Raw genomic sequence first — 12,886 nt, 5'->3', positions numbered from 1 at the left:
TTTTGGATTTCAGCACGGTTCAGTTAGACGAAGATTTGACTTATGATGTGGAACCATTGGCTATTTTGGAGCGGCATGTCTAAAAATTGAGATCAAAGAATATAGTGTCAGTGAAAGTGCAGTGGAGAGGTCGGCCCATGGAGGAGGCTACTTGGGAGACCGATCGAGAAATGCGGAGTAGATATCCACACCTATTTGAGGCTCCAGGTATGTTTCTAGACTCGTTAGAGGACAAACGTTTATTTAAGAGGGGGAGGATGTAACGACCCGGCCAGACGTTTCATGAGTTATGGCCCCATTTGCCCCATTTCAGCTTCTTTATGTGTTGTTCAATTGTATTTCATCATATCGTGTTGGTTGGTTCGGGTCCAGAGCAGTTTTGGAGTGGTATGAGACAGTCTCGTATTTAGAAGCTTAAGTTGGAAAAGTCAACCGGACGTTGACTTATGTGTAGAAGATCTCGAATGTGAATTCTGATGGTTTGGTTAGCTCTGTTAGGTGATTTTGGACTTAGGAGAGTGTTCGAAATGTAATTTGGAGGTCCATAGTAGAATTAGGCTTGAATTGACGAAATTGGAAATTTGGCATTTTCCGACCGGCAGTGGAAATCTTGATATCGGGGTCGGAATTGAATTCCCAAAATTAGAATAGGTCCGTAGTGTCATTCGTGACGTGTGTCAAAAATTTCACATCATTCGGACGAGGTTTTGTAGGTTTCGGCATTGTTTGCAGAATTCGGAAGTTTGGAAGTTCTTAGACTTGAATCTGAGGGTGATTTGGTGTTTTGATATTTTTTAACTGCTCCGAAGGTTTGAATAAGCTTGTATGGTGATATGTGACTTATTGGCATGCTTGGTTGAGGTCTCGAGGGGCTCGAGTTGATTTCGGGAGGTTGTACGGATCAAGGATGGGATTTGAGGAATGTGTTGAAGATTTCCTTCAGTTGTCATAACCGCACCTGCAGAGTGGGGACCGCAGGTGCTATGTTCGCAGAAGCGGGAGAGCAGCTGCAGAAGCGGCCATAGCTGAGAAGGCCAGGAGCTGCAGGTGCGGAAAGAGGAACGCACCTGCGAGACCACATGTGCAGCTATTGGACCGCAGATATGGAAATGGGCGGATAAGTGAAAACTGCAGATGCAGTTGATTTGACCATAGAAGCAATCTGCGGATGCGTAAAGTGGGCCGCATGTGCGAGATGCCTATGCAAAAGGTATTTACGGAAGCTCTTCGCGAATTTTTGGGTGTTCTTCAACAATTCTATCCGAATTTTAGAGATTTTTTTGAGGATTTTGCAGAGGGAATCAAGGGGATACTCATTGAGGTAAGTTATTTGAGCTTAATACTTGTGATTATGGTAATTTTTAGTTGATTAAGCTTGAAATTGAAAGATATTAGTGATGAAATTGAGGGGTTAGGGCTTGGAAATTTGAGAGTTTCATTAGAGGATTTGAGGGACCATTTGACGTCAAATTTTTATGGTTTTGGTATGTATAGATTCGTGAGTGAAAGGAGTTTCTAATTTTATAACTTTTTTCAATTTTGAGACATGGGCCCAGGGCGCGGGTTTGGTTGAATTTCGGGATTTTTGTATAATTTGATAATTTTTCGTGTGGAATTGATACCCTAACCTATATTGATCATATTGTATTGCTTTTGGTTAGATTCGAGGCGTTTGGAGGCCGATTCCATAGGCAAGGGCATCGCGGAATTAGGATTTGACCAGTTAGAGGTAAGTAATGATTGTAAATCTTGTCTCGAGGGTATGAAACCCCGAATTTCACATCATTTCACTATTTTGAGGTGACGCATATGCTAGATGATGAGCGCGTGGCATGCACCGCTACAGATTGTGACTTGGTTTGTCCCGTAGCAACTATTAACTTGCGTATTTGACTAGAAACTATATGATACTTTTGTGATATAGAAAGAATTTCTATAATTTGGGTTGAATTCCATATTTGGGCCTCGTGTCAAGTTGTTTGGACCTTTAGGGGCCTTTTCTTAATATTTCCTCACCGTTTTGACTTAAGATTTGTACTCAGTCATCTTATGTTTTACTGATTTCATAACTTAGTATTCATTACTCCATTTTTATACATAAAATGATATTTTGGGCTAAACATCCTGTTTTACTGATAGCCCGAGTGGCTTGAGAGGTTTCTGACTGAGTGATGCCGAGGACCTGTGTTATGAGTATACTATGGGATCGGGCTATGCATCGTAGCATGTTGTTAACGATTTTTGATTTTGAGAGGCCGAGGGCCTGATTGATTATGCCACGAGGTGGCTTGTTATAGAGCTTGGGTTGTAGGAGCCCCTCTGGAGTCTGTACACCCCCAATGAGCGCAGGTACCCTGAGTGAGTGATATGATGTAGCCCGAGGGGCTGCTCTTAATTCATGTTGTGCCCGAGGGCTGATTACGAGTGATTGTGAGGTTTCCCGAGGGGCTGATTCTGAGTGATGTTATGCCCGATGGGCGGTTTATGATACATATTTTGCCCGAGGGGCCATTTATGATTTTCATCACTTTTACTCTAAATTTCATTGAACCTCCATTGAAACTGTTGAAAAATATCTTCAAATGATTTTTATCGAAATTGGATTTTAAACGAGATGATTTGACTTATATACTGATTTGAAAGCATGCTTTACTTACTCAGATTTCATGACGTGGATTTATGTGCTTCTTACTACACAGTATTTATTTACCTTTATTAATTACTGAGTTGGCGTACTCACATTACTCCCTGCACCATGTGTGCAGATCCAGGAGCTGCTGGATGTGATTGCGAGCGCTGATTCTTCCATCCGTCGCGGATATTCGGAGTTAGCAACGTAGCTGCATGGCGATCGCAGCCTTGCTATAATCCTTCTTATCTTTCTTAGACTATATTAGTGTTTTCCAGACTGTAATAGTCTTAGCTGTTACCGGATAATCCTTAGTAGATGCTTATAACTTGTGACATCACAATGTCGGGCTTTTGTTTCTTTCCGCACTTTGTTATTTATATGTATGCTATGAAGTTTTATTATTTAATAATTGAAAAACATCTTTATTGTGAAATGTCAAATATTTTGGGATTGTGTCGGCTAGTCTAGTTCCATGGTAGGCGGCACATGACCGGGTTGGTTTTGGGGTCATGACACAAATCTTGCCAAAATAACTTAATATCATAAACAAAAACCATAGGAAACAATTTCCATATTATAAATCTTCGATCTTTAATGAAAAATAAAAAGTCAACCCAAAAATTCAACCCCAGACCCATGCCTCGGAACCCGACAAAATTCAAAAATCCGAACACCCTTCCCGATATGATCCAACCATATTAATATTATCCAATTCTGACACCTAATCGGCCTTCAAATCCTCATTTTACAGCTTTGAAAGTTTTTACAAAAATTCTTATTTTCTCCAATTCAAATCATTAATTTAATGATAAAAATAAAGATGAAATATAATTAAATTCGGGTAAAGAACACTTACGCCAATCCAAAGTATGAAAATTCCTTCCAAAATTGCCTAAAACCGAGCTCTCTAACCCAAAAAGTGAGAAAATATCAAAAGCACTCGAAATAGAGTACTTATATTCTGCCCAGTGATTCCTCTTACGCGATCGAGGAACAACCCTTGCCATCGCGAAGTACAAAATGTTGCCCAGTGAAAATAAAGATTCTCGCTCGCGGCACAAACCCCGTGAACGCGATGAACAATGACCAAAGGCTTCGTTAAGGCTGATAGATAATCACGAACGCGTTGAGTAAACGTCCACCAACCCCCAGCTCCATTACCCGAACGCAAAGATACGGACGTGAACGCGGACAACGGAAAGTTAAAGCATCAGGAACGCAAACCCATGAGCGCGTCCACAATGAACAAAATCCCTAAACTCTAAGAAACCTTTCACCATCGCGAAAAACACAAGCACACTAGCAGATCAGCAGTCCAAAAACATGGAGAAATGGCCTGTAGCCCATCCGAAACACATTCAAGGTCCCCGGAACCCTGTCGAAACAATCCAACAAGTTCCATAACCTAACACGGACCAGCTCGAGACCTTAAATCACATCAAACAACATCACAAATATGAATCGCACCTCAAATTGAACTTAATGAACTTGTGAACTTTCAACTTTTACAACTCGCGCCAAATCATTTCAAATCAACTCGGAATAACCTCAAATTTTGCATGCAAGTCCCAAATGACATAACAGAGCTATTCTAAAACCCAGAATCACAACCTGAGCCCGATAATCACAAAGTCAACTACTAGTTAAACTTCTCAACCTTCCAAACCTTTAATTTTCCAATTTTCTCCAAAATGTATCAAATCAACCTACGGACCTCAGAATCCAAATCCGGGCACACGCTTAAGTACAAAATCACCATACAAAGGTATTAGATTCATCAAAACACCATTCCGGAGTCGTCTATAAAAAATCAAACTCTGGTAAATTCTTTTCACTTAATCTTCTGAAACAAGAATCATTTTTCCAAATCCATTCTAAATTATCTATAAACTGAACTCGACCACATATGCAAGTCATAATATATGATACAAAGTTGCTTGAGACCTTAAGCCACCGAACGGGATGCTAATTCTCAAAATGACCGGTCGGGTTATTACATTCTCCCTCTTTTAAACAAACATTCTCGAATGTGCCAAGAACCGTTCTGAAGTCATCAAATCACTTAATGATCTCACCATATATATACTTGTGGGTGATCCCACGTCACCCTAATCCACATAAGCCCAATAACACCATCTCAACTAAAGATTTTTCCTTCCACCCACACCGATAAGCCTTAGAACCAAATTTTTCAGCATCCAATCATTTCCCAAGGACCAATTCGCACATTAACACACAATATCAGCCCGAACCAATTGCAAAAACTCAAGCATACACCCAAAAGGTACAACCACACAACGTCACATCACACATATGCCCACAACAATATATCTGACCACCATATCTGCCCATAATAAAATCCAACACCGATAATTAACCTCATATCAGCTAGAACCCTGTTTCGAACATTCATAACACTAACAACAATGCGTGAAATATGAAGATTCCATAACCATTCACTCAAATCAACAAGGCACATCTAACGCCACCTAGGCACACACCTTGCAAGCTAATATGACTGAATGTGCAAAGAGAAACACATGGGAGAACTATCAAACAAGACCGACAGGCACAACTCCCTATCAGTACCATACTACGACTAAATTCCACAAGGGAGAATCAAAACATATGAACTAATCACATCTCATCCTAATATAACTCCAACGAGGCACGTAACCCGATTCAAACATATCAAACCATAAGAAAATGTGAGGATCCCATCCTCAGCTCTGAATCACAAGTAGAATACACATCATACCAACTGAAACCTTCCACTAACAAAATTCTGCTAAAAAAAATCACAACACATAACAGACTTCCCACACCTGTAGACTATCTAAATCACAAATTGTAACCAAACCATTCAGAAATCATATCAAAACCTATCGTAATGAGTAACAGAAAGTTCAATCTGGTCGTCTAGCTCTCGATGGTGAACAAAACAAAACAATAGACACGAGATACCACTATAGAATCTTCCAACATGGGAAATCACATAAGCAAAGTACAAAATAACGAAAGTCACCCATATGTGAAGCAAGATAGGAAGACTCACCCCGATGAGCAGAACCGAATAAAAATAAGAATAATGCTCCTCAATGACAAATCGAAACCATACTTGTAATAACACCATCTGGTGCGGCAGCCTCACCCCTACCATAGAAAGTATATCAATGGGCCTAGCCTCCCCCTCTAGGTCACCCTCTAGCCGTTTGTCCCCCATCCTTAGCTGGATGTGTAGGTGGAGTAGCAAATAGAATGGAGCCCGTAGCCTGAGTGCTCTGATGAAATCCTCTCCTCCAAAGTATCGCATAATCTCTCATGAGTGTATACCGGATAACTGGAATAAATGTTGTAGGAACCCCGTGACAGTGGTGCATCAAAATATGACTAGCCCCATATGATTACCCTGACAAACTGAAGCATCAAGAGTAGTTTGAAGTGCGGACTAGACTAGCTGACTGCCCAAGCCTCCGCCTTGATGGGTCATAGCTGAAGGGTAGAATCTACTGAATCCTCCAGAACCTCAATACCTCTTGGCCTCCTTGTACACCCTCTCATCACCCCGAATACTCTCTAATCTCCTATCAAACTTCATAACCTGGTGAAATGGAGTATTAGTATCCAACTCCTGAGCCATGCTGAATCTAAGGCCGTAACTGAGCCCCTTAATAAATCTAAGGACTCGCTCTCTAACTATATGAAGCAAAGTAGGTGCATGATGGGATAACTCACGGAACCTGATAGCATACTCTAACACCATTATGGTGTCATGATGCAACTGCCCGAACTTTGTGCGCCACGCATCCCAAAGGGTCTAGGGAACAAACTCCCTCAAAAACATCTCTGAAAACTGAGCCCATGTGGGTAGTGCTGCGTCGGCTGGTCTACCCTCCTCACAAACCTGACACCAGTGATAAGCTGCCCCCGATAGCTAAAATGTAGTAAAAGCAACTCTGTTCACCTCCACAATACCCATGGTACGGAGAATACGGTAACACTTCTCTAGAAAGCCTTATATATCCTTGGTAGCTGTGACACTAAAAGTAGGTGGACTATACCTCTTGAACCTCTCAAGCCTCTTCTGCTCCTCCTCTAATGCCCCTGGCCTGACCTCAGGCTGAGCTGAAATAACAGGTTGTACCGGCACCACACCCAGAACTTGACCAATGTGAGCCCGATGCTCTGGATTACGGGCGGTAGGAGTCTAAGCTCCTCCCCAAATCTGCAAAGTAGCTGGTGCAATGGAGATCAATCTCGCCTGATCCAATGTACAAAACATGCTAAGGAATTGCGCTAAAGCCTCTTGATGTTCGAGGGTAACAATAGGCTCCTCTGGTGCCTGCCACCTAATTGGAGCTAATGGCGGCTCCTTAACAGCTACCCTAGCAGGTGCTCTAGTTGTGGCACGTGCCCCTCCTCACCCTCTACCTCGGCCCCGGCCTCTCACGGCTCTAGCAGGGTGTGCGAGTGTATGCTTAGGTGATCCGACAGCATGTGTCCTCACTATCGGTGAGAGAATATAGATACAAAGGCTTAAACTTCAAAATCAACAAATATGTACGACAAGAATGAAAGAAGGTGAATTTTACTAATAATTATTTAGCCTCTCGATGATAAGTACAGACATCACCGTACCGATCCGCAAAACTCTTCTAAACTTGCTCGTGAATCATAAACCTATGAACCTAAAGCTATGATACCAACTTGTCACGATCCCAATTTCTTTCTGTAAGATGTCGTGATGGCACCTAGTCTCTATGACTAGATAAGATGATTACTTACAATAATCTAAGGCAATTTAACAATGACAATTTGAAACATATTTTAATAAATACTGAAACAAAAGCGAAATAGACCTACGCAAAAATAATCATAACAACCTCCCAAGATTTGGTAATATAGAGTCACGAACTCTAGCTGAATACATGGAATGATCTCAAATATCAAAATATGATACTGGTCAAATGAAAAGCTGACAGTATAATGTAAGGAAAGGACTCCAAGGGACTACGACGAACAACTAGCTCTACCTTGAATCCTCGCGATCAACAAGCTAACTCTGCCCTAGTCTGATATCTCCAATACCTGGCTCTGCACAAAGATGTACAGAAGTGTAGTATGAGTACACCACGGTCGATATTCAGTAAGTATCAAGACTAACCTTGGTGGAGTAGTGACGAGGTACAAGTCAAGACACCCACTAGACAAAATAACTTGTGAAGTATAGAATTAAAAAGCTAATAATGGAAACCAGAAAGCAGTAAATCTCAATAACAACCAGCATATGATATAAGAAGTAAAGTAATAAGGACACTGTGAAAGTACCACTGAAACAAAATAAGAAACACAAACGACAACCAACTTATCTAGCCGTTCTAACACAAGTTTCACAATGAAATTACTCCGAGACAAATCATCTCATATTCACAAGCCACGGGTCACAAACCACAAATCATATGCTCACAGAACCTTACACCCACATTTTTATTCACGACCGCACGGACAACTCACGTTCCATTATCTCAATCCTCCAGCCATGTTCATAGGCTCACAATCAGAATCCGCCAGGCATGGTCACATGCTCAATATCAACATGAAGGCAGATAATATAAGAATACATGGGTATGATCAATAAATGTCATGTTTCATACTCCTGAATTAGTATAAATGATATGCCACGGTGTTACTTGTGTGAGTGTACTATTACAGCCTAAGTCAACAAGTACTATCATAGACATCGAGTAGCTCATCGAAAAAACACAACAAGTCACGTAAGGTAAATGACATACGCAAGGAAAAGCCTGCCATTGCATGAATTTCACCAACAAAATGTCCCTAGGCCATCACACATCATCCCTGACATTGCCACCCTTATCTCTTAGATAGCCACCTGTATCACTCCGCCATGACAATATCATTAGTCACTTATATCACTCTGATGAACACCTGTATCACTCTGTATAATAGCTACCATTAACGCTCCACTCGAATAATATCATTAGCCACCTGTATCACTCTAATGGACATCTATATCACTCTGTATAATAGCCACCCTTATCTCTCCTCCCTGAGAATAGCACAATAGTCAATCGTATCACTCCATATAATCAACAATAGTGAGATACCACCCTTATGCCATGCATAACAACAATAGTGAAATACCACCCTTATACTCCGCATAACAACAACTAATCCCCAAAAAAATTTCACATGTGCTAGCATCACAACAACACGACATATCAACACGTACCACAAGTGCCCATAGGCCACAACCATTCCAAATAACCAACAATCTCAATATTTCCACAATAAATAGCCCACGGCTCAATCACAATATGTATAGAATCTCAATAACAACAAAATAAATGGGAAAGTAACTCAACAAGGGACAACACCCCCTATAAACACAACTTTAAATAAAATAGATTAATGACTTCCAATAGGTTCTACTTCAATTTATTGCTTAAGGATACACTCGATAATGAAGGTATTTCCATGAAATAGCAAACTTTGGATTCAAGTGTATGAAATAGGCTAACAATGAGAGAGACAGCATGAACTAGCAACTACATCTATATGCATGAGAATAACCCGACAACAAAAGGATACCATGTAACAATAATTTCAATTAAGAGTAACTCAAAAATAAAAGAAGTCACATAATGATAAAAGAGGTAGCAACTCCAAATAAAGCATATAAGAGTAAACTTGACAAGTAAAGGATGTGACATGTAACGATAACTTCAAGTAAAGCATGTTGTAATAAACATGACGAATAAGAAATATAACATGTTATAACAATTCCAAATAAATACACGAAAGAATCCCAAGAGTCTAAACAGGTCAATTTCCATATATAAGCCTGATTATGTACTCGTTACCTTGCGTACACAGCTTTCACATGACACAAATAGCACAAATGACTCAAATCCTAAGTAGTAGTTCCTCCACATAAAGTTAGGCAAGATACATACCTCAAAGAAGCTAAACCGATACTCTAAAATGACCTTCTTATGCGAGACAACCTCCGAACGGCTCAAATCTAGCAAAAATAACTTAATAGCATAAATAAAAACAAAAGAAAACAATTCCGGATAACAAAGCTTCGATCATTAATGAAAACACAAAAGGCAACCCAAAAATTCAATTCCGGGCCCACGCCTCAGAACCCGATAAAATTCATAAAATCCGAACAGCCATTCTGATACGAGTCCAACCATACTAAAATTGTCTAATTACAATATCAAATCGGCATTCAAATCCTCATTTTACACTTTTATACAAAAGATCGCATTTTCGCTAATTCATATCACTAATTTAATGATAAAAATAAAACTGAAATCATGAAATATAATTAAATCGAAGGAAAGATTACTTATCCATTATACAAAGCATAAATATCCCCTCCTGAATTGCCCAAAACTGAGCTCTCTAACCCAAATAATGATAAAATATCAGAAGCACTCAAAATAGAGTACTTATATTTTGCTCAGTGATTCCTCTTACATGATCGCGGAACAGCCCTCGTAATCGTGAAGAACAAAAAAAATTCCCAGTGAAAATAAAGTTTCACGTTTAGGTCACAAATCCCACGAACGCGATGAACAATGACCAAAGGCTTTGCGAATGCGTATATATAACCCCGAATGCGTTGAGTAAAAGTCCACCAGCCCCCAGCTCCATTACGCAAACACAATGATGATGCGAACGCGAACAAAGGACAGCGAAAGCATTGCGAACGCATGCCCACGATCGTGTCCGTAAAATCCAAGAAACCATTCGCGAGTTTTCATCTTTACGATCATGAAGAACAACAGGCGCACCAGCAAATCAGCAGTCAAAAAACATGGACAAATAGCCCGTAACCTATCTAAAACACACTTAAGGCCCCCGAGACCCAGTTGAAACATACCAACAAGTTCCATAATATAACACGGACTTGTTCGAGGACTTAAATCACATCAAACAATATCAAAATTACGAATCACACCTCAAATAGAACTTAATAAACATATGAACTTTCAACTTCTACAACTCGCGTCGAATCATATCAAATCAACTCGGAATAACCTCAAATTTTTCATGCAAGTCCCAAATGACATAACAAGGCTATTCCAACTCCCAAAATTAGAATCTGAACCTGATATCTTCAACGTCAACTCCCGGTCAAATCTCTCAACCTCCCAAACCTTCAGCTTTCTAATTTTTGCCAAAATGCATCAAGTCAAACTACGGAGATCCAAATAAAAATCTGGACATTCACCTAAGTCCAAAATCATCATGCAAATCTATTGAAATCATTAAAATACCATTTCGGAGTCGTCTACACAAAAGTCATACTTCGATCAGCTTTTTTGACTTAAGCTTCTAAAACAAAAATTCTTCTTCCAAATCCATCCTGAATCATCCAAAAACCAAACTAGACCACTTATGTAATTCATAGTACATGATACGAAGCTACTTAAGACCTTAAGCCATCGAACGAGACGATAATTCTCAAAACAACCAGTTGGGTCGTTACATTCGCGAGGGAAGGTCCATGATAGCAAAGGGTTGTTTGGTGACTAGTAAAATTTGTTCTACATGTTCGCGATATCTGGGATGCGTTCGTGAAGGTTCTGAGAGTTGTTCATTGTGAACGCATGTAGAAGGTCGTGTTCACAAAGAAGGGAGGTCAGGACCAAGGCGGCAGGTGATGGATTCAGTGCGATCGCGTGGCCACGACCATGATCATGAAGAGTGGGGTTTGTAGTTATCGCGTTCGCGACTGGTGTGTTGCGTTCTTGAAGGATTTTGGCAGCTGAGTTTATTTACTCTTTGCGAACGCGAGGCTATTTTTGCATTTGCGATGGAGGGCAACTGGGCAAACTATTTAATTTCAAAAATGAGGGTTAGAGTAATATTGCATACTTGGACTTGGGGAGTTCGGCTAGGCGCAACATTTGAGGGGGATTTCACTACAAATCTAGAGGTAAGCTATTTTTGATCACTTTTGTTGAATAATATTGAATACCCGTTGATTTCTACACCTAGATTATGTATTTTTAAGATGAAATTTGGGAGATTTTGGACTAGGGATTAGAGAGTAAGATTTGGGGGTTTGAGGGTCGATTTTGGTCAGAATTGGATGATTTTTGTATGGTTGAACTCGTTATTGAATGTGTGTTCCAATTTTGTAAATTTTTTGGGTTCCGTGGTATCGTCCTAGGTTTTACTTTTACAATTTGGTAAAAGGACTTAGCTTTATCATATGAAATTGATTCCTATAGCTTGTATTGATTATATTAAGTTATTTGTGACTAGATTCGAGTCGTTCGGAGGCCGATTCGCAAGGCAAGGGTTTGTTAGAGTAATGTGGTGTGGACTTTGAGGTAAGTAACACTTCTAAACTTGGTACTAAGGGTATGAATCCTTGATATACATGTTATGTGATTGGTGTTGAAGTTATATAAGTGGGCTATCTCTTGTGAGAGGGTTTGCGGTTGCACGGTTTGTGTGAGGTTTTTACGAAGTGTTATACTTTCTTCCAACATGGGATGCATGTATTGGGATGTATGACTGTCAAGAGGTCGAGTATGCGATTGTGGCCGATAATTCAGTATGTAATATGATTAGTGCAATAAGAACTTATGAGAAATTTTATTGAGCAATGGTGCGAGATCATGGTAACTGGGGAGGAAGAGTCATTGTTGGTTCTAGATTTATGTGATTATGGCTTAAAGCTAAGTTGGGGAGCCTACCATCTATGATTGTGTAATGACCTAACCGGTAATTTTGAGCTCTAGAGCGTGGTTCAGCAGTTTGGGGCCATGAGCAGCTTCACTTCAGGTAATATGACTTGTACGCATGGTCGGAATTGAATTATGGGGAATTCGAAGTTGATTTGGAAAGGGAATTCTCATTTCAGAAGCTTTAAGTTGAAAGAATTGACTAAGATGGGATTTCAGAGTAAACGACCTCGGAATCAGGATCTGAAGGTTTAGTAAGTTCGTACGATGATTTCGGACTTGGGCGTATCGGGTTTTGGATGACCCGGGAGCGTTTTGGCGCCTATTGTGGAAGTTAGCATTTTGGAAGAAATTTCATAAGTTTGGGTTGAAGTGCATATTATTACTATCGATGTCCGTTTGGGATTCCGAGTCTGGGAATAGGCGCCAATCGGAAGTGCGATCGGAATTTAGAGTTGGGAGCTCGATAGGAAGTGAGTTCGGAGGTCCGTAGGTCATTTGGCCAAAGATAGAAATTTAAGGT

The sequence above is a fragment of the Nicotiana tabacum genome, chromosome 22 (assembly GCF_000715075.1).
Source record: "Nicotiana tabacum cultivar K326 chromosome 22, ASM71507v2, whole genome shotgun sequence".
NCBI lineage: Eukaryota > Viridiplantae > Streptophyta > Magnoliopsida > Solanales > Solanaceae > Nicotiana > Nicotiana tabacum.
Note: the sequence above shows the minus strand (reverse complement) of the source record.